We start from the raw sequence: 21,712 nt of genomic DNA on the forward strand, positions 1-21,712 counted from the left end.
CCGCGATCTGTGATCGGCATTTACGCACGACCCTAAGTCATGTCCCATATTCTAGAGTCAGCACAACCCGAGACTTGTACCCTTACGACCGCGCCATGGTTGCGGTTCCAATGCCATGTCTCGCATGTCGAGGTGATACCCGGGCCAGGAGATGTGGGCCCACGTTCAGTTCGAGAAAAACACCGCATGTTGCAATAGAGAATGTCCCATCAATCACATCAATCAAGTACACATCATTCTCATCGCTCACACCCATCTCCAAGTACAACCACCCATCCCCAAAGTCAACTCTCTCTCTCTTACACAAGTACTCCCATCACTCATTCACCCATCACTCACATCTCTTATCTCTCTTATCTCTCTTATCTCTCTCATCTCTCCCATTCTCCCAAGCAACTCCAACGTCCCAACCTCCATAAGAGAAGCTTTGTATAGCCCACCTCCCTACCACTCAATCCAACCCTTCAAAGCCAATCTCAACAGTTAAAATCCCCCCCTTGGAGCTCTAGATCGCATTGGTGGAAGGAGTAGTCCGAGAAGATCAAAGGTGGGTGATTTTTGTATAATTTTGATGATTAGAGGGCCCACTTATTGTGGGACCCACTTGATGTATGCATTATATAAGGGAGTGGCCCATAGTGGCGGGGTCCCTCCCCTTCTCACTGATCTCTCTCTCTCTCTCTCTCTCTCTCTCTTTCTCTTTCTCTTTTTCCCTAATTTATAGCCCACTTGATGTGGGTATGATGATCTAGACCGTCCAGCAGGTGGGACGGCCTGCTGTCCCATTGTGGTAGGCCCATATGAAGGGTAAATATAAATATCGGCTTGATCTAAGACTGTGAGGCCCACCTTGGTGGACCCCACTATGATATACGGGTTTTATCACCACTGTTCAGCTTCAACGGTCCAGATCTCAGTAGCTTCAACGGTCCCCTGCTAACCGCTGGATGTAGGAAAACACAACTGTTAACTTGCTTCATCAGATCTAGTGGGCCACACTGACATGGGCTGCACCCTAATCTGATGTACAAGTATGGTACATCCTCACCGCCCTGATTTAATCCTAGTTGGGCTAGGGCCTACTAGAATGGACTGATGTCCAGACCGTCCAATGGGCCTAGACACTGGTGCACCATAAATACCATCTTGATTCATAACTCTGGTGGGCCACGCTGAAGTGGACCCACTTTGATATTTGTATTTTATCCTCACTATCCATCCGTGGATGGTGGGAAGGGGGTAGAATGGCTGGTATACCTCACTCCAGCTAGCTATTGTTTGGATGTTAGTGGGTCCCACCAGCTACTGCTACTCCAACGTCAGCAAGTTCTGTGGGTGCTGATCATGAGGCATGTTTTATATCCACGCCATCCAGACTGTCCATCATCTGGATGGTGGATGTGGAACACCTCACGTCCAGTCCCTGGACGTGGCACACCACTAGGATGTCTGTATTTTATTCACACCGTCCTCACGTGTGGGGCCACCATGCTGTATGTTTTGATCCAGCACCATCCACCTGTCACACGTAGAGTACACCTTGATGTACGTGCTTTATCTACACCATCCAGTTGGACAGTGTTGGACGTCGCTGGACAATGCTGTGGACTCCACCAAGATATGTGTTTTCATTCACACCGTATAGACCATCTGGACGGTGTTAGACCAGTTTGGATGGTGGTGCCCAACCGTGATGTATTTATTTACACCGTCTGTCTGGACGAAGTGTTGTGGGCTACCATGATGTATGTTGTGCTGTCCATCTATTGATGGAGTGCGACCACCCCACACGTGTGACACGTGTGGGTAGGTGGGACCCACCTTGATTTATGCATTGTATATCCAAGCCATCTGTCTCTAGATGGTGTACCGTGGAGTAAACCCTGAAGTACGTGATTTAATCCATGTCGTTCACCCTGTACGTTGGACGGGTATTGCCCACCATGATGTATGCGTTGTGATCTCGCCGTCCTGATGGTGGGACCCACCCCTGATGTATTTATCCTATATCCACGTTGTCTATCAGGTGGGCAACACTGCAGAAAATAGTGGAGGTTAAACGTCCACCATTAAAACCCTTTTTGGGTCAAGGAAGTTTTGGATCTATATGAAATTTATTTTCCCTCTTAATCCATGTCTTTGTGACCATATGATCAGATTGGATGGAGAATATACATGGGCCCTACCCTGAAGTATTTATGACCCATCCATGAGGCCCACCCTAATGTATTTGAGGCCCATTGGTGCAGCCCACTTGATGTATTGAGGCCCATTGGTGCAGCCTATCCATGAGGCCCATCATGATGTATATTTGAGGCCCATGTGATAGGGCCTACCTGCCTTGTATTTAAGGCCCAGTGTGATGTATTCAAGGCCTATGGATAAGGCCCATTGTGATGTATTCGTGGCCTATGAGCAAGACCCATTGTGATATGTATTAGGCCCATGATGCGTGGCCCTTTTGATGTATTCGAGGCCCAGATACAGCCCATTTGATGCATATGAGACCCATGTGTAGGGCCCACATGTTATGTATTTGAGGCCCATGGGTTGCGACCCATTATGATGTACTAAGGCCCATGGGTCGTGACCCATTGAGATCTAATTTCAGCCCATATGACGTGGCCCGTTGTGATGTATTTCAGGCCCATTTGGTGAGGCCCAATGAGATGTATTTCCTGCCTATATGGCGTGGCCATTGTGATGTTTTTGTAGCCCTTTTAATGAGGCCCATTATGGTGTGCATTAGGCCCAAGAGTTGTGGCTCGTGCGATGTATCTGAGGCCCATGTGCATGGCCCACCTGTTGTGCATGTAGCTCTTGTATGAGGCCCATTGTGATGTATATTAGGCCTTTGTATGAGGTCATGGGCCCACTTTATGTTTGGCTCTATGTGGGCCACTGCTTGGGAGCGATGGTGATTGAATGTCCACGTTAATGGGCAATGATGGTTGGATGTCCACATTATGACCTGCCATTAGGCCTTGTTAGGCCTATTCTCACCGATTTTGATTATCGAGGCCGCTTCTGATAGTCGAAGTCGATTGTTGAGCCGATTGTTAAGGCTGATTTCGATTTCGATTTCGATTGTCGAGGCTGATGCCGATTGTCCATACCGATTCCGATTGTCAAGGCCAATTGTTAAGGCCGATTCCAATTCCGATTGTCATGGTCGATTGTTAAGGCCGATTGTCGAGGCCTAATGTGATGTATATGAGGCCTATGTGATGAGGCCCATTGTGATGCATTTGCGGGCCAGGCAATGGAGCCCATTGTGATGTATATCGGGCCCATGTGAAAGGCCCATCGTGATGTGTATTAAGCTCTTGAGTGAGACCCATGGTGTTGTATATTTGGCCCTTGTGTGAGGCCATGGGTCCACTATATGTTAGGCTTTATGTGGGTCATTCCTTGGAGGCAATGTTGGTTAAATGTCCACATTGTCTAGGTCGATTGTCGATGCCAGTTATTGGTGCCGATTATAAGTATGTGACCGCATAACATCATGATACATGCCCATATGCATCATCAACATTTTTGCTATGAGATGTGGTTGACCATTACATATGTCATTAGGCAGGTTGTTATGAGACTCCCTGATAGGCGGAGGTTATCTCATATGAGCGCATGATATGTGCAGGATTGATGCATGAATGGATTGTATGACTTATGCATCTTTCATTGTGTGTAGTAATTATTGTACGCACTAGCGACATCAGGGCCATAGCTTCCACAGGCATATCATGGATGGCCAGATGGGACATCAAAAATTTGTTATTAGCATTGGGCTTCCATAGATGGCTCTAGGCGAAAATCCCTAAACCTCTGATGCCAGGAAACGCCCCAACATCGAGACCGAGTGGATATATATGAGCACATGAAGGTCGTATACCAATAGGCTGCGTCTCCCACTGTGTCGTGGTCGGTTGGGAGGGGGTGTGGCCTTATCCGCGTGAGGATAGGGGCATAGCTAGGCTGAGTTTGACCAGCTCGTGATTTGGTCCGCTATTGACGTGCTCGGTAAATATTGGCTGACTACTGGCCAGGCGGATAGTGAGGTCTCTTCCACTTGCATGGTTGCACGTCTAGCGGGCGGCGATTACATGTAGAGTGTACTAGACCCCAGTGATGATCTCAGAGATGTATAGTACTGATTTGTGGAGTAGGAATTGCATAATCATTCATTTATTCACTATTCACTTGAACTGGTGGTGCGCAACTATTTGTTACATGTACCTTCGCTATGGTCAGGATTTTAGTTACGAAAAGTAACCTTCACAATGGTCAGGATTTCGGTTGGGGCACGCGACTAACTTGAGATCTGGAGTTTACCACATTGAGCTTGACTATCCAAAATTAGGTATGGGACTGGTTTAGATAGAAGTCCCTTGTGGTAGCCTGCGATACTACGTATTATCATCCTGACTTCACACTCATGCATGGTCATTCGCACCGCATATTACATTGCATCCTCGGTATTTAATACTTGACTCTTTATGACTATTCATTTGCATAGCTGATTTGTATTATGTACTCTGACACTGTATCGTTCATGGACTTATCAGTATCTCCGTTTACTCTGATGTTACATTCTGAGCAAGCATATACTGCTCACACACTTTCACCACCCTCTAAGCTTTCTATAAGCTTATGCAAGATAGATGTGTGCAGGTAGCATTGGTCGCAGCGGCGTCGAGCTTGGAGCATGCAGTTGTCTTCTGGAGTTTGATTTTATTTTAAAATATGTATTTCCCTTTTAGAACTGTATTCAAAGTTTATAGTAGTGCATATGTGATGATGATGTTACTTTTATGATCTGGGTAAACTTGTGGTTATGCTTCTTACGAGATTAATGTACGTTAGAAAATTCTCCTTGTAGGATCCCAGGATCGGAACCTGACATATAGGCGCTGGGAGCTAAGAATGGGGTATTATGGAGGCTGTCGGCTCCAGATTCAGTGATTGGGATTCCTATGAGTCCGATTTTCGAGTTTGGGACGTGATAAGCCTCCCAAGAGTTTTTCTTCCTTCCTTATTTATTTTTAATGATTTCTTTAGGAGATTTAGTTTTAATCGTGTCTCTGGTTGGATAAACCTCTTAGCTAGGGCTAAGAGGCTTCTAGCATGTTGGGATGAGTTTCTTGCTATGATTCTTATTTTTCTTGAACCTCATTGATTTCTAGTTTGAATTTAAGGAATATTTTCAATTTTTTATGATTTATTATGACTTAAATTACAATAAATATTGTGATAGCTTTGAATATCTTCTTTTCCTTTTTGAGATTGTGAGATCAGTAAATCATGTTGATCACCATTGTCTCTTGGGCATGGTAGGATGATGGAATCTTTTCTAATCATCACAATACTCCTTTATGTGTGGTTAGGTCAATGAAAAGTTCATATTTGGTTTAATTGCTTCATCTCTGAATTGGATGGGATAAGACTCCAATTCCAATTGTGTTTCTTGAATCAAGTAAGGTAGCATCCTGATAGCTACAAGTGGATCCTTGGCGCTTTAGTTCCCTTTTGATTATTGAAATCTCATTCACAATTACTCTCTTTTATTCCAAATTTAGCTTTAGATCTTATTCTAGTTCTAGTTCTAATTATTTTAAGAATACGTACAAGTTTAGTCCCTATGGATTCGACCTCAGTCTCACTGAGTTATTATTACATCGGGACCCTACACTTGGGGTTGTGAACAATCATTATATGACCTAAAACAGTAGCCTAGGCAGTGGTACAAAATATTTGATACTTTCATGGTAGGTCAGCAATTTACCAAAAGTGAATATGATCATTATGTTTATTATAAGAAATTGAATGATAGAAAGTCCATTGTACTAATATTGTACGTAAATGACTTACTTATCACCAGCCATAACATGTCTAAGATCGATATGTTGAAGATTTAGTTGTCAGGGACATTCAAAACAAAATGTCTGGGGCCTGAAAAGAAGATTCTTAGCATAGATATTTACAAAGACAGACAGAAGAGCAGGCTACTGCTATCACATATATGATACCTTTAGAAAGTATTGATAAAGTTTATTATGGACAATGCAAAACCGGTTAGTACACCCCATGCTTCTCACTTTATGCTTTCTTATGAAATATGTTCTACTACAGATAAAGTAAAGCAAGTAATGTCTCATGTACCAAATTTAGCATTGTTAGCAGTTTGATGCATACCATGTCTTTAAAAGATTAGATATTTCACATGCAATAGGTGTTGTGAGTAGATACATGGCTAAACTCGACAAGCAACACTAGAAGTAGTGAAATGGTTACTTTGGAATATACGAGGTATAGTGGATTACATCTTGATGTTTGAAAAGTCATAAGACAAATTGATAGGCTATGTTAAAGTCGATTATGCAGGAAATATAGACAATAAAAGGTTAACTTTTGACTACTCATTAGTGTTAGTGGGTGGGTTGATTAGTTGAATGTCAAAGCTTCGGTTTGTGGTTACTCTTTCCACAACTAAAGCTAAGTATATAGCAATGACATAGGCATTCAAAGGTGTTTGGTTGAAAGGAATGATAAATTAGCTTAGGCTTCAGCAGGAGGTCGTGCTGGTTAATCGTGACAGTGAAAGCACGATTAATTTGGCAAAGAACTCTGTTTATCACTCAAGCACTAAATATATTAATGTTCATCATCATTTTATCTGACGGGTGCTTGAGGAAGGCAGTGTGACTCTAGAGAAAATTCATACAAGCATGAACCCAGCCGATATGCTTATGAAGGTGGTTCCTACAGAGAAGTTTAAGTTTTGCGCAACTTCTCTAGAGTTGACGAAGGCTTAATGAAGATGGAGTATGCACAAGAAGCAACGATAAAGTTATGATGGAAGACAATTAGAGGTAGTAATAATGTGATAAAGTAATGAAGTATAAAGATTGAATTGATGATCGAGATTGTTGTCAGATATCTTCAATCTTATTAAGATTAATGGTCTATCGATGCCACCAAAAGAGCACTCAATGCGATTAAGAAAATCTCATTTGCTCATTGGACAGTTCTGGAGTTGCTGCTTGATGCCATCAAAAGTGGCTTCGATGTCATCGACTGGTCTTTGATAACTATTAATGCCATAAAAGGTCCCATTGATAGTGTGTGCAAAACTACGTATGTGCATGATTTGTTTCTAATTTCAATTGTGATAGTATACATATCGGGTATTCTAAGACGTTCCTGAGGTGTTACAAAACAAAGCTAGGGTTTTGAAAAAGGATTTTGGGATTGTTCAGATTAGTAAGTCTATCCATCTCTTGTAATATCATTTCATAGTGGATTACTTATCGCTTTGTGCCTTGGTTTTTTATTTGTTTGTTTGTTTTTTTTAAAAGGATTTTTCACCAAAATTTATGTGTTCTCTATATATATTTTTTTATTTGCATATGATTTCACATTGTTTGATTGAATTCATGTTTGCTTCCACACAATCCCCATGATAACCAACTATATGACATACTTACATTCTAAAGGCTTGCTAGTACCTCAACCTAATAGATGGTTTAGTCATTTTGAAGTGGAAAGACCACAAATTAAATGCATTACTTGCTTTTGCATTTCTTTAGCATGTAAAAAATTAGTTTTATCTAATTTTTATTTTTTAATCAATTTCAATCTCCTAAGGAACTCAATCAAGATCATATTGTTCACAGTCGAGTTAACAACAATGAAATATAAACCCTAATAATAACGAGAGATGAAAATGGTTGGTTAATGGTCATACATTCATCAAGGGAGGTTGGAGAAACGTAGGATGATTTTTTTAAACTAGTGTGATTTTTTATTCAGGTTCCATAAATGATAGAACCCAGTTGATGTAAAGCCACCATCGACACATTTAATTAACTCCACATGCACATTGCTCTACCATGCTCCCCTTGTTGATCGGATGCAGATTGCATAGCGTACTGAGTAAACTCTTGTGGGGTCTACTGATGTATCATGCGTGTATGTATCTTATCCACACCGTCCACTCATTTTTGCATCTCATCTTGGGGAATGAGCCAAAAATGAAGCATACCCAAAGCTCAAGTGGACCACACCAAGGAAATGGCAGGGGTTCATAGTTGAAATATTCCTATGGCCTACACTGATGTTTATTTGGCATCTGACGTCTTCATAAGGTCACAAAGACATGGATGGAGGGAAAACACAAATATCAGCTTGATCTAAAACTTCTGTGCTTTCCAAGAATTTTCAACGGTAGGCATTCAATGTTCAACATTGTTTCGTGTGATGTGGCCTATTGAAGTTTTCAATATGATTATATTTTGGGCTCATGACCTAAAATGAGCTGGAAGAAATAGAAGGACGGCGTGGAGAAGATTTTACAGTGGACCCCATAGTTTACTCAGTATTCTTTAGCACAGTTAGTTGCACAGTGAGCCATCCAATTCCAGTTGATCAATCTGATTCTTGGATTAGATATTGGACGAAGATAGATTGGCTACTCCCCCTGTGGCCACAAGCCCGGTGGCTGATGGTCATTGCTCTGTGAGGCCCACCATGATATGCGTTTCATCCATTTTTACAGACCATTTTAGGGCTTGATCCAAAAATGAGAGGTATATAAATATCGGGTCGACCACACCACAGGAAAATAATAGTGATTGGATATCCACCATTAAAATCCTCCTGAGGCCCACTGTATTGTTTATTTAACATCCAATCTGTTGATTAGGTCATAGATACCTGATCCTCTGCTAGGGTTTGCTCTGCTAGGGATACAGGAACTCCTCTGCTAGGGTTTTCTCTCTGGAACTCCTCTCTCTCGGGAGGGGGGATTTGAATATAGGTCATGAATCAGGTCGCGAGAGGAGATTCGGCTACGCTATCTAAAGGAAACGAATGGCAAACGGTTCTTCCCAAATGATCTAAAGGCAGTGAATGGAGTCTCTTTGTTGGCAATCTTGCTTTTGACATTAAGGAGGATGATCTCAAGGGGAGGTTCGGTCAATTTGGGGATATCAATGACATCTACTTTCCAACCTTTGTTCGATAGAGAAGAAAGAAGGGGTGGCTTTGTTAGGTTTCGAAACAAGGGGGATGCCCAAACAGCAAAGGATATGCTCAACGACCATTTCATTAGCAGGCGCCAAATGGTTGTTAGAGACGCATCCCAGAGAAAAGCTCTTAAAATCCTCCCCAAAAACACTTTAAATCCCAGACCGCTATAAGACCATGACCCTCGCTTGCGAATCCATCTCATTCATCTAACAATGCAGGTAGGGTCCCTCTCCAAGCTTCATCCAATGACCACAACCACATGCCTATGCAGACGTTCTTTACCCCTCCCAATCCTCCATCTACCTTTTCCTCCATTATTGTCCCCAAATGGATATCCGACAAGGGCAGGGCGGATATGGCCAATGCCATCGTGGGAGAGATTCGAAGCCCGATAAATGCAACTGATAGTTTAACAGATATTCTAAAATCTTCCCCTTTCAAATATTCCTAACCTTAAATTTATAGAATTTCCAAATCAGGCTATGTCATTAGCTTCAAATGAAGGTGTATTACCTTTCTCCAAGGACCACCTCCTCCACCAGAAAATGAATTTGAAAAACACTAGAATATGGGGCCCAACTATGGTGGTCTCGGGTAGGGGAATCTGGATACGGATTGAGGGTATCCCCTTGCACTCATGGAGCCAACATACTATCGGGTAGGTTGCTTAACAGATGGGGACCGTCATTGATCTGGATAGGGGATCTCTAGACGGCCCAAATCGCTAGTTTGCCCAAGCTAAAATTATTCCGCACCGGGAAGATCAACCATTCAGGGTTTCCAAGCTCTTAGTAAAAGGAAGATCATACCAGATTTTGTCTGTTTTTTATTGCTGCTCTCACTCGAATAGGGAGTCTCCTCATTCCCAAAGCCAGCCTACTTCTCAAGCAGTCAAGGAAGGAACTAGGGAATGGGTAGCCTGGGCCTTTGGGCCAACGCAGAACAGGCCACTTGATGATGAAACCTAGCAAATCCAAGTCAATGCCATCAACCAGCCAGAACAGTTGGGGACAACACAACCTGAAGATCACAGATTGAGAGAAACAATTCAACCTATTTGATAGAATGCCACAGAGACTATACAAGCTATTGATGAGAGACAGATATGCGGCAAGCCCCCAGGTCCTCCCAGACAGTCCAACCCCAACCATATCCCTCCCCAAACCTCAACCATCAAATTTTGGATCTCTCTCCACAACCAGAAGCCCTCAGGAGGAGTATTCAGCCTACTAGTAACAATGATTTCCAATCGGCAGTCCATTTCAGGATGGCTGATCCCTTGGAAAACAAGCCTTCTTATGAGAACCCACACCCCTCCCCAGCCAGGCGGCTCATCGTTTCCCAACCTGGATAGCCCCAACCCTCGACCCCATGGTTCAACCTCCCCATGAAACTCTGGAAGCCTAGGATAAGTGGCTCTCTAGAGTTAAAGAATTATTCAATGATAGCCCATAAAGACTAATTTCCAGCCCTCCTTACCCCTCCCTCCCACATTCTGCTGACCGAAATTATTCTCACCACGCCACACCTCCAACCAAGACAGGGAGTGAGGACCTATAGGCCCGGAATGATGCTACAACTATTCAAGAAGAGGCCACAAATGAACCAGAGTACAATGTTTTAAATGAGCTAAGAAATCACACAGCTGTTAAATCTTGTAAGAAACTGAAATTATCACTAAAAAAAATGGGCAAAAGCTACGGCCAAAAACTGTAGCTAAAGTCTTTTTACTACGGATCTAGTCCGTAGCACGTCCGTCGCTATTGATGGGGTAGTTAAAGGTCAAAAGACCAATGGCTATAGATTATATTTGTAGCAATAGATATAAATCGCTATGGACAAAAGCTGTAGCTATAATTTCTGTAGTGAAATGTAGTTATGCCTATAGATTGAATCCGTAGCAATAGATATCAATAGCTACAGATAAAGTCCGTAGCTATAATATCTATAGTGAAATGTACCTACGGCTACGGATAATAGCTATGGTTTCTAGAACAATAGCTACGTCTTAAATTCGTAGCTATTTTTTGAAAAATTTTAAAAAATTATAATAATGGTGCCAGTTTCCATTGCAAGAACCTGCTGTGATTGATAACTAAGCTTAATGTTAATAGGAATAGTATATAAAATGTAATTAGGAAAAAATGTTGCATTTATTACAAATAACAATCAAAACATACAATGCATCCTACATGGCCGCCAAATCCTCCAAAGAAGCTCAGAACATGGCCGCCAAGCTCACTTTCGAGCATTTCACCATTGCCGGAAGCTTCGACGTGGCTGCTGCCATTCTTCCATCGTCATCAGCAAGTCCTTCCAATGGAATCGATGAGTTGAATAATACACCTAACCCCAAAGCCGCACTAGAGCAGAAAAATTAAGAAATGGCAACATATTCTCATGCTGTCAGAAATGGTTTGAATTTCAGGGAGAATAGAGAACTGACAGAAATGCAATACATTTACAAGAGCCAGCTGCAGAATTTGGCCCAGAAAAGAAACCTAAGTCTACCAATTTATTCTAGTCTTCGTGATGAATAGCCTCATGCCCTCTACTTTAAGGCTATAGTTGCGGTAGATGGACAGACCTTTGAGAGTCCTAATTTTTTCAGCACGCTAAGAGAAGCAGAAACTGTGGCATAGGAGAAAGGCAGTAGCATACACCAAATATGGTCTAAGGTCATGTCTAGGAATCAAAAGCAGAAGCTCGTCTCTCTTGCATTTTTAGTTTTAGTCGTTTAGATAGTACTGTAATGGATGGATGGCAACATAGCAAACAACTGTTGGAAAACAAAGAAATCAAGCGACATGAGAATCAACACTCCAAAGGCACATGCAGAGTTGACTCCCACCCAATAAAGCAAAGCATATATGGACAATGCCACACCTGTAAATAGAGTGATTGGCAGCAGCAATCACCATCTAGATTATGCAGTAAAAAAGAAATGCAATGTCACTGTACTTCTCCACCAACTGCTCCATCATTTATACTGCAAAAAGATAATAAGCAGATAAAACATATAAACAATCTTACCCTAGATATTTAGATGACACACCTCTAGGCAATTGGTAATAGCAGTAAGAAATATCATGTCTGAAATACCTGAAGTCAGATATTCGAGACCCATGAGAAGTGTGGCTCTATTCTCTAGAGTGGACTCAAGTATTTGAATATGACACTTCATAACCAAAGACATTATTAAAGATCCAATGGAAGTTCTATTAGATTTATTTATGTGCTAAACCTGTGAACAGAAAATGACAGATAAAATTAGTTTCAGTATGGTTTTGAATAGAAAATGACGCACCCACGCACGCACGTGCGCGCACACACACACACATTAACAGAACAAGACACTCTTTGTCAGAAGTTATAGAAGATATTCCTACTATAAGGACGTGCAATTAGTATCACGTCATATACATCATGAACTCTTTACCTTTCTAAACCTTGGCATTCATATTAGCTATTCACTATAGAGCTGTAATGACCCGAAAAATTTTGTGCCAAGACCCGAGTACTACCTCTATTCTTTCCTTAGTAGTTAATTGGGGTAATTAGCGCTAAACTCGATTGCTTGTGAAATTTGCATCAATCACTTTAAATTTAATCTGCATGACTCAAAATCTGTAGAATAGTTAGCGCTAGGTTACTCTAAAATCTGAGATTCATTGCTAAATCCAGTTGCTCTTGGAAATTTTTGGAAGCTTTGGATCGGACCTGGACCCCGCGTCGAAAGTCCGATAGCGATGATCTTAGGCTGTATTGGTCACCATGTTAGACTTGGCAATCATCTCAAAAATCAAGTCTAGATGATGTTCTGGGTCGATTTGATTGAGTCCGGAGTGAAGAGTGTGAGAACGGTGAGAAATTAAATGTGATTTTATGAAATCTGAGTCGTGTCGCTTGCATGACGATTTTAAGCAATCTGACCGTTGAATTCTGACCCAATTTCACCCTCTGATCAGGAAAGGTGGCCTAGGCATGTCCTTATGCTTGTGGACCTGATCGAGTTTCGGTGATCGTTGAATTGAGTGTGGTCCGCCACGGCTGATCTGAAGATCCGATCGGTACGAAAACTCAGCCTGACCAAGATCCATGGTCAGAGCTTAAGTCCAACCTTTCGTGGAAAAAGGCCCACCGAAAGTGCTCCGTTGGATCGAGAGAAGCCTATTTTGGTTATAACCTAAGTATACCTTGGCCCTGGGGTTATTTTCATCAATGTTAGGCCTATATATAGACCTTAAAACCCAAGCTCTCTTTTCCATACGAATTTTCTAACCCTAGCTAAGAAATAGAGAGGAAAAGAGAGAGAAAGTGAGAGAGAAGTTGGTGAATCATCTTAGATTCTTTCCTGTTCTCCTTCATCCTTAAACCATCACTTTAGAATCATTATTCCGGCGATTCTAAGTTCCTTCTTTGGGTAAGTTAACTTAACCCTAATATGTTTTAGAGCTTAGAATAGTTTATGTGTTATTGTAGCTCATTTCTATTCTTGTCTTAGGTTATCTAGTCGCCGTTGACGAAGACATATCGTCTGAATCAGTACGGTGTTCTATTTCTGGTTAAAGGTGCGGACTTTAATTGTATAGGTTATGGTTTTCAAGGCTTTCAATGTTAGCTAATGGTTTATTCTTGTTATGGATGGAATTTCACATGTCAAATGCTATGTTTATCTTGCATTCCTGATTTGCATGTGTTATATTGTGATTTGTGTATTCTATGTATATATAGGAAGTACCGTATACGTATAAAATATGAACCTGTGTTTGCCATGATTAATTGTCATATACTGATGCTGATTGTATGTGTCTCAACTCCTTGGTAAAAGGAATTGTCCAAATGTGTATATTACAACATACGTCATGTATGTGAACTATGTATTCTAAGTGTTTGTAGAAATGCCTGAATGATCTAAAGTGTGACATATTAACCTAATTGCGGGCGTTGAGAAGCGATTCTCAACACTCCTATTAGTGTGTATGATTTTCTTCATGCGAGTTACATTCCTTGTTGTTTAACTTCAAGCATTACTTATGTGAGAATCCATGTTAAGTTGATACACTTCAAGTGCTTACATACCACATGATTTGAGTTGTTGCTCCATTACTATTCTAGATTGTTGATATGACTATCTGTTGTGGTGGAATGTGTTTAGGACTATGAATAGTCCAGGAAATCGGTAATCGGCCTTGAGATTGTGGCTGAGGTTGCTTTCGCCACGTAGGACGTGATTAGACGAACCCGAGTCGTATTAGAGTTGTCGGCAGTGGTTTGGCCACACGGAGTGTTTGCGCACTCTATGTCGTTCAACCCAACGTGCGCTCGTGCTAGTCGAGTTCGTCAAGTAACCCGATTGTTCGATGTATGTTCACCATGTATGGACGCTATTATTTGAATCTAGGGTACCAAACTTACCAGTGCAAATCCTGTAAACCATTGTACTTTGATCCGCTAAGACTCATGAGCCGGACATGGTGGTATAGGACACCGTGGTTGAGTTGTCGGCCTACGCTGGGGTGACAAGCCTTCCCGTAGTGACCAGTGAGCAACCAAACTCGTGAGCTGATTATGGTGGTATGAGACACTATATTTGTGCTGTCGGCCTACATCGATTGGTGACGAGCCCTTTGTAGTAACCTCGAGCATACCTGGATACCGCATTGAGGTGACGAGCCTTATTGTAGAAACAAAGGTATGATAGGCGTGCATTGATTGGTGACGAGCCCTTTGCAACGATCTAAAACCATATGATCGTATGAGATTGTCTAGGACTGACGACCCTAGAATGGATCACTATTTGGACGTTGATATGAGGAAGGTACCTTAGCTTCCCAATCCTACTATATGAAAAGGACTAATAACAACTTGGTAATCATGTTCATGCACCACATTTGCATGTGCTTTAAAGACGTGGCGCACTTTGAGGCGATGTCATGCGTAACGTAAGATGAAGACACTGAGGGTGTACGCGCGAGGGCACGCATCATTCTACATACATCCTTGCATTAACAAGAGTATTTAGGACATGTTTGATTGTTCTGCTTTATCATTACTGCTTGATTGAATTGATAACATGTTAACCTTTGCTTTATTGTTCTACTGAGTTGATCACTCACTCCCACGTTCTGGGGTGGTGTTTAAACACCCTCCAGACTCTGTCTTAGTTGCAGATGTTGATGAGACCTCTGAGGCAGAGCAGGAGATCGAGGATGATGTGGCTGCATTCTCTTTCATGCAGTTTTCAGACAGGTTCTAGTGAGCCTTGTTCTGATGCGCGGGATTCTGAGATTTCTTTTGGGATTAAATGATGTAAATTGATACTTGTAATTTTGATAGTAACACTTGTAATACGACCTGGTATGTACATGTATTTCAGGGATTTGCACATGTACACATATGATTTTATAAGTCTTCCGCTTGCGTTCTTCACTTATCCCTGAATTATGTTTGCAGTTTGGCTTAATCTATTCCATGTTTTATGCACTCATACAGACAACATACATCCATCATTCAATATGTTGCATAAGTGATGTTTTGAAACTCGGGAACTGAGTTATGCTCGACCCCCGAATTTCAGGGCGTTACAAGAGCCAAGGACGTACTTGCCTTGTAAAATGAGGTGAAAAAGAGGGTCAAATTCTGAATAAATGCCTGAATGAACAACCAAAAGAAGAATATTAGGCATGCTCAATGGCACTTCAGAATCTCAATATGGAGATGCAGACGAAGGGATCATGAGTTTACATGCATGCAGCAATTCCATGTAATGAAAAAGTACCCGCTCTTCACTAGAACCATTTGCATAAGCAACAGGAAAATTCGTTCCAGGTGGGAGAATACTCTATGGAACATCAGACGATCCCAGCAATGGATACAGATGCAAAACAAAGTAAAACAAAACTGAGATTTTTTGTCCAAACACCACCTTTGAGTGGGTTGCCTCTAAACCCTTTACAACTAATAAAACTTCCAAGCATGCAAATGACCCCTAAATCACCAGAAAATTGAGAAATTATATGATCCTTGGCCTCTGCAAACCTATTTTCTGCAACTCACAACCAGTCTACCAAAATATACCATCCATGTTTCTCTAGTTTACAAGTCCATTCACCATGAATCAAATTCAGCAATAAAAACCAAACAAAATAAAAGAAAAGTCTGACGGAACTTCAATACTCTAACAGAATTTCAAATCAGCAACTTATAACAATTAAAAAGAAGTTGGTAGGAAAACATACGGATCTATGGAACTTCAATACTCTGACAGAACTTCAAATCGGCAACTTATGACAATTAAAAAGAAGTTGCATGGACTACCTATGACCTGCATCATTGAGTCTTTTTTTAGCTACATAAAAATTGTATAAAAGAAGAACTTCAATACTCTGACAGAGTGTGATGGACAGATTTCTTAAAACACTGCTCTGGTTGCTTACGATAGTGGCTACAAGGGCCGATCTACACACAACATGATGAGCCCGAGTTTTGGGATATAAGAAGAAAATGTGGTGGTGAATGTGATGGGCAAATTGGATATCATGCCAAGTGAAAAAATAACTTAATGAGGAAAATGTGGTGGCGAATGTGATGGACAGAAAAAGTGAAAAAATAATAATTTAATTCACAATGACTCAATGAGGAACTTAATTCATATAGAGGAAAAATAACTTATTTCAATTTCAGGTGCTTAATATTGGAAAACAATTGACTCAGTTTCAGTTTGTGGAACAGTCCCTTCTTATGAATGGAGTGGAGCTAGCTGCACATTGGTTATTTCCACTTTAATGAATCAAATATCAAACCACTGTCATTCTCTGCATCTGAGCATCTGAATGCACCCTCAAGTAATGCTGATTTCTTGTTATAAATCTTTTAAATTTTGTGATGACCACAAATACCTTGGGAGAGCAAGAAAGAATGAAACTCAAAACGGTCGCGGTCAAATATCAATGGATTAATCCCATCTTCACTGCTAAACTATCGATGGATCTAAAACACCATGTAAATATATTCACAAAAGCCATGTTTGCTAATTACAATACACTGATATAAGGCATCTCGTCTTCATGCCATCAGATGTGCCAACATGGTGCAAGGTCTGAGATCCAAGCCATCCACTAGGCAAGTCATATCATGTAAATAACCTAGCCAACAAATCAAGTTGATCTAGTCATCAGGTGGGCCCCTAACAGTGAAAGAGATGGATTTCTCCCAACTTTTCTAAAGCCATCAGATTATTTCTAAAAGCATGGCCCATGTTAGAAGGACCCAACTACAGACATCTACAAAAAGAGAAGAGTAGAAGACCCAAATTGGAACATGTGGTGGCATGAAATTGCAATGGCTGGTACTCATGTCAGAATAGCAAATGTCCCCATGGGTGTGTGCTCATGAACAATAGATAAAATTCCAGAAATTTACAGGAAAATCACATCACTGCCCATAAGAATAGTTCCAGGTCTAGAAACCAAAATAAGAAGCAAACAGAGAATTTTAACGAAGAGAATGAAACCAAAACTAGAAAAGGAATAGAAGAAACTAACCCAGCTAGCATCTCCAAGTCTTTTTCTTTAAAGAAAATCCGTTCGATCAAATCAGATCCAAATGTGGCCCACCAGATCAAACAGATCCCAGACCAACATCCAACAATCATCAGAAATCAACAAAATACACCATCCCTACAAACCCTAATTTCCAGGGCTCATTCAAGGAAACATTTCCATAGAAGAGTGGACTAGCTTGATTTTTGGGCCATGGAAATGTTTGCATTGACCCTTACCTGATGAATCACCCAGATATCTCACATAAATGCCATGAATCACCTCTTCAATCTCTCCTCGTATGAATTCCTAGCACTTTAAACATTGAAACATAGTACGAGAAGAAGTGGGAACAGAATTTTTTAGTTTTTGCCAACTACCATGAGCTAGAGGGGAAATCCTCAACAGTATACAAAAAAAAAGGGAAGAACAAAGTGACAACAGTATCCTCAGGCATATAAGAAAGGATGAGAAACAATAAACTAGAGGATTGAAACACTCTCAATGGGGTAAGTTTTAACTTACACAACAATAATTACAGGATTTACACTTCTGGAACAAACAAGAAGAGGCAACTGTTGTAGCAAAGAGGTGATGGGAAATCAAATTGTCAAATAACATTAAATTCTAGTTAAGTAGTGCATTCTAATTCAGTTTAGCATGGTATACCATGGCATGAATTGTTACCAGCATGGTATACCATCTAAAAAGTTCAGTCAAATACTTACCTTGAGCCTCATGACAGCATCTACAGCTAGTTTAGCAAAATGCTCCTTGTCCTAGGAAAGTATTTTTGAACTCAAAGTGGTCATAGCTATCTTCATCAAGTCTAATTTAAACTTCTCTGCATTATAGCAATGGCGATGTGCGTTAGAGACATACCAATCTACACCATTTTTCAAGAGTGGCCCACCCAAGGAGCTGCCCAAATAATAGACTGTAGTGCCACCTCCAATTTGACTGCAATGTTATACTATAGAAAATGGAAGCAAAAAAAAGAAAGAAAGAAAGATTGGCCATCATCATCGTCATGGTCTCATCCCAGCTATGCTAGGTACTGGTATGTGGCACCCACTTGATGTATAAAGACCATCAACCCTATCTATCGGATGCATCACCACACATTACCTAAATCCACCTGATCCAACAGTCAAGTGGGCCACAAAACAAGCAAACAATGTGAGAGGAGATGCTTACCCTTGATTTATAGGGCCACACCAGAAATATGAAATGGCTTGCTTTAAACGAAGTTGCAGCAACACTTATCAATAATAAAAAGAAAATTCCAAGTTACACATCAAACAAACTTGGAAGGAGATACCAACAATAAAAAAGAAAGTCCTAGTTTGTAGGAAGAGCATATCAAACAAAGTTCAAGGAGATCTCAATAATTGTTGTGAAGAATTCCATTACAGCATGAGTTACCTACTTGTGAGGCCCGACATTTTTGTGGTGCCCACCTGGATGTGTGTGGATTGTACATCCCCTGTTCATATTGTCAAATATAGGGGCGAGCCCCTCCTTTTGAAAAAAAAAAAGGTCTATTAAGAAGAGGACCAAATAGTTTTCACAAGCAGCTCAATGAGGAAATTCAACATGGAATTGACAAGGTAGGTAATAAATGAAATACCCTAACATTATTGTATTTCAAAAGCTTATGAACTCCATAATCAATTACCTGCAGCCAAAAACCAGCTCATGTCAACCAACAACTCTACACACATCATTTTTTGAATAAGCATCAATGTAAAAATCAAAAGGAGATTTTCCAGGCATGGCCTGGATATTGCCAGTTACTAAAAACAAAATTGCAAGAAACCTACAACTAAATGTGGCAAATTACTCTACCCAGGCATAAGGCTTTATAGGTTTGCAATCCCCTCCATAGTCATCTTTACACGAATAGACATGCCAACCTGGCACATGCACAGGAGATCCAATCCAGTTTATCAGGTGAAACCATCATTAGATCATCGGACAAAAATAATTAGGCTGCACAAGGGTATGCCAATGTCAATCTTTAAAATAAAGTTTTTTTTTAAAAAAAAATGCTTGCAATCAAGAGTCCATTTTTTTGTACAGATTGACCACCTGGTAATTAACTACTTTAATGGAAGATCATCTAAACTGGGTTGGTTTAAGCCCAGATTTTGAACTAGCTGGAGGCTATGACGAGCCCATTGACAACCCTGGGCTAATTGGGTTTTCTCTAACCTTGATGTAGAATTTCAGCAGCCACGTCTTATCCTCAATGTAGCAGTTGGGAAACAGAGTCAATTCCTAAAGGGAGGAATGTTAGTGTATATGAAAACAACATGTTCTTGGTCAAGCATAGATTGTCAATTTGAAAGGAAAAAAAAAATGAAGAGAAAATGTACCCATTTAAATAGATATCCATGGTTTAGATTCCATGTATATGGGAGATTCACGCTAAAGATCCCTGCAACCAATGAATAAATAGAGAGGCAAACAGTTCTTGAGCTAAGGAAGATCTCTAACTGCAATGGTATAGAAGAAAAGATAAACATATCCCCAAATAATGCATTGCAATTTAAATGGGTGATTGAGGGGTTGTTTGGAAGGGCTGTGATTGTGAGGCCCACCTTCAAATGGGTGAACGGTTCACTTGCATGACCTAACCATCTTCATCCATTTTTCACTTTCTTTATTTGATCAAGCTCTTCATTGATGCGAGCAAACAACAACCGTTAAGCTAGGGCATCGTGAGCGACATGAACCCGAGAATCAAATGTCTTTGAATCAATCAATCAAGGAATCCTACCACACATGGAAGATAGTTATCAGGACCCACAGGACCATTAAGCTAGGGCATCATGATGAGCTACGTAGATCATCTCTATTTTGAGCAAACTGTTGCTTTTGCAGGCCACTAATTGGTTGGCTTCTTGTAGACTATTTGATTATTATCAACACTTCTCATGGAGTTTTTAATTCAAAGTTCTCAGATTTTGAAATGATTGAGTCGCACAAATCATTGCACTCCACACGATCAAATTCCTCTTAGGAATTTCATCAAACACCCCACATGCACACCCAATCTCTTCATATTTCGCATAGAAATTCAACAGCCTGGTCTGCACAAATGGTCTTGAGCCGAGTTTGTGGAGGAAAACATGTGAATGGATTTGCAGGACTTCTTCAAGTTTTTGAAAGACCCATGTTATGTGCCTGATTTGGTTTCTTAGTAAAAAAATTATATAAAAAAAAGGAGAAGCGTAAATACTCAGAAACCATCACCGAAGATGTGAAATATCCATAAAAATCTCCTCTAAAAGTAGCAAATGTGAAAACTAAGCAAAAAATATACACAGCAGCACATCCGAATCTGATTTGAAAAGAACTTCCAATAAAAACCCTCAGAAATCCCAAGCAAGAAGCAAAGTCATCAGAAAATAAACAAAATCCATGTTAGATTTCCGAAAACAGAATGAAATCCTCTCCTCAAATCATTGCAAATAGAGATCGAAGAAATTTGGGCACGAAAATTACCTTTCAAGATCTGCTACAGAGATAGAGAGAGATGCTTTACTTCTTAGTGCCGACACCATGCTAGATCCAACATTCAATGCCCCGCGCGTGCAGGAGAGAGAGAGAGAGAGAGAGAGAGAGAGTCAGGGGCGGGGAGAGCAATGGAAAATAATGTAGGGAATGAAGAGAGAGAAAGAGAGAGTGATGAAAAGTTCTAGACATGACTCTGTTTTGAGAGCGCGCCCAGTTTTTTGAGCATCATTTCGAGAAACGGACCATGGAAGGTCCGGTCGGGGGCTCCGTGGGGCCCACCATGATATATTTGGTTTATCCATCTGACTATTAATTTTAATAAATTATTTTCGTTCATGCTACCAAAATTAAAGTATATTGAAGGCCCAAGTGGACCACACCATAGGAAGCAAATTTGATTTAATCTTCATGTTTATTACAGTGTGGTCCACTTGAGCCTTCGATCTAGCTGATGTTTGATTTCATCCCATAAAATAATATATCAAAATAGATGAACGGCTTAGATAGAACACATATATTTTTTAAGCCCTATAGATATCCTTACACCACCTTTAATTACTAACGGTGTGACAACTTTTTAGCTACAGATTAAAACCACAGTAACTATAACTACGGTTTAT

At 40.7% G+C, this 21,712-nt stretch overlaps 1 long non-coding RNA gene across 1 annotated transcript; it reads right to left on the reverse strand.

Moving 5' to 3' along the window:
* Window positions 1-19,772: 19,772 nt before the first annotated feature.
* On the reverse strand, window positions 19,773-21,163 carry LOC131220416 (uncharacterized). Its single transcript, XR_009158571.1, has 3 exons — window positions 21,081-21,163; window positions 19,949-20,068; window positions 19,773-19,850 (listed from the first exon to the last, which is right to left on the reverse strand). It is a non-coding gene; the product is annotated as an uncharacterized LOC131220416 (long non-coding RNA).
* Window positions 21,164-21,712: the final 549 nt, after the last annotated feature.

Source organism: Magnolia sinica, chromosome 12 (genome assembly GCF_029962835.1).
Source record: "Magnolia sinica isolate HGM2019 chromosome 12, MsV1, whole genome shotgun sequence".
Classification (NCBI taxonomy): Eukaryota; Viridiplantae; Streptophyta; class Magnoliopsida; order Magnoliales; family Magnoliaceae; genus Magnolia; species Magnolia sinica.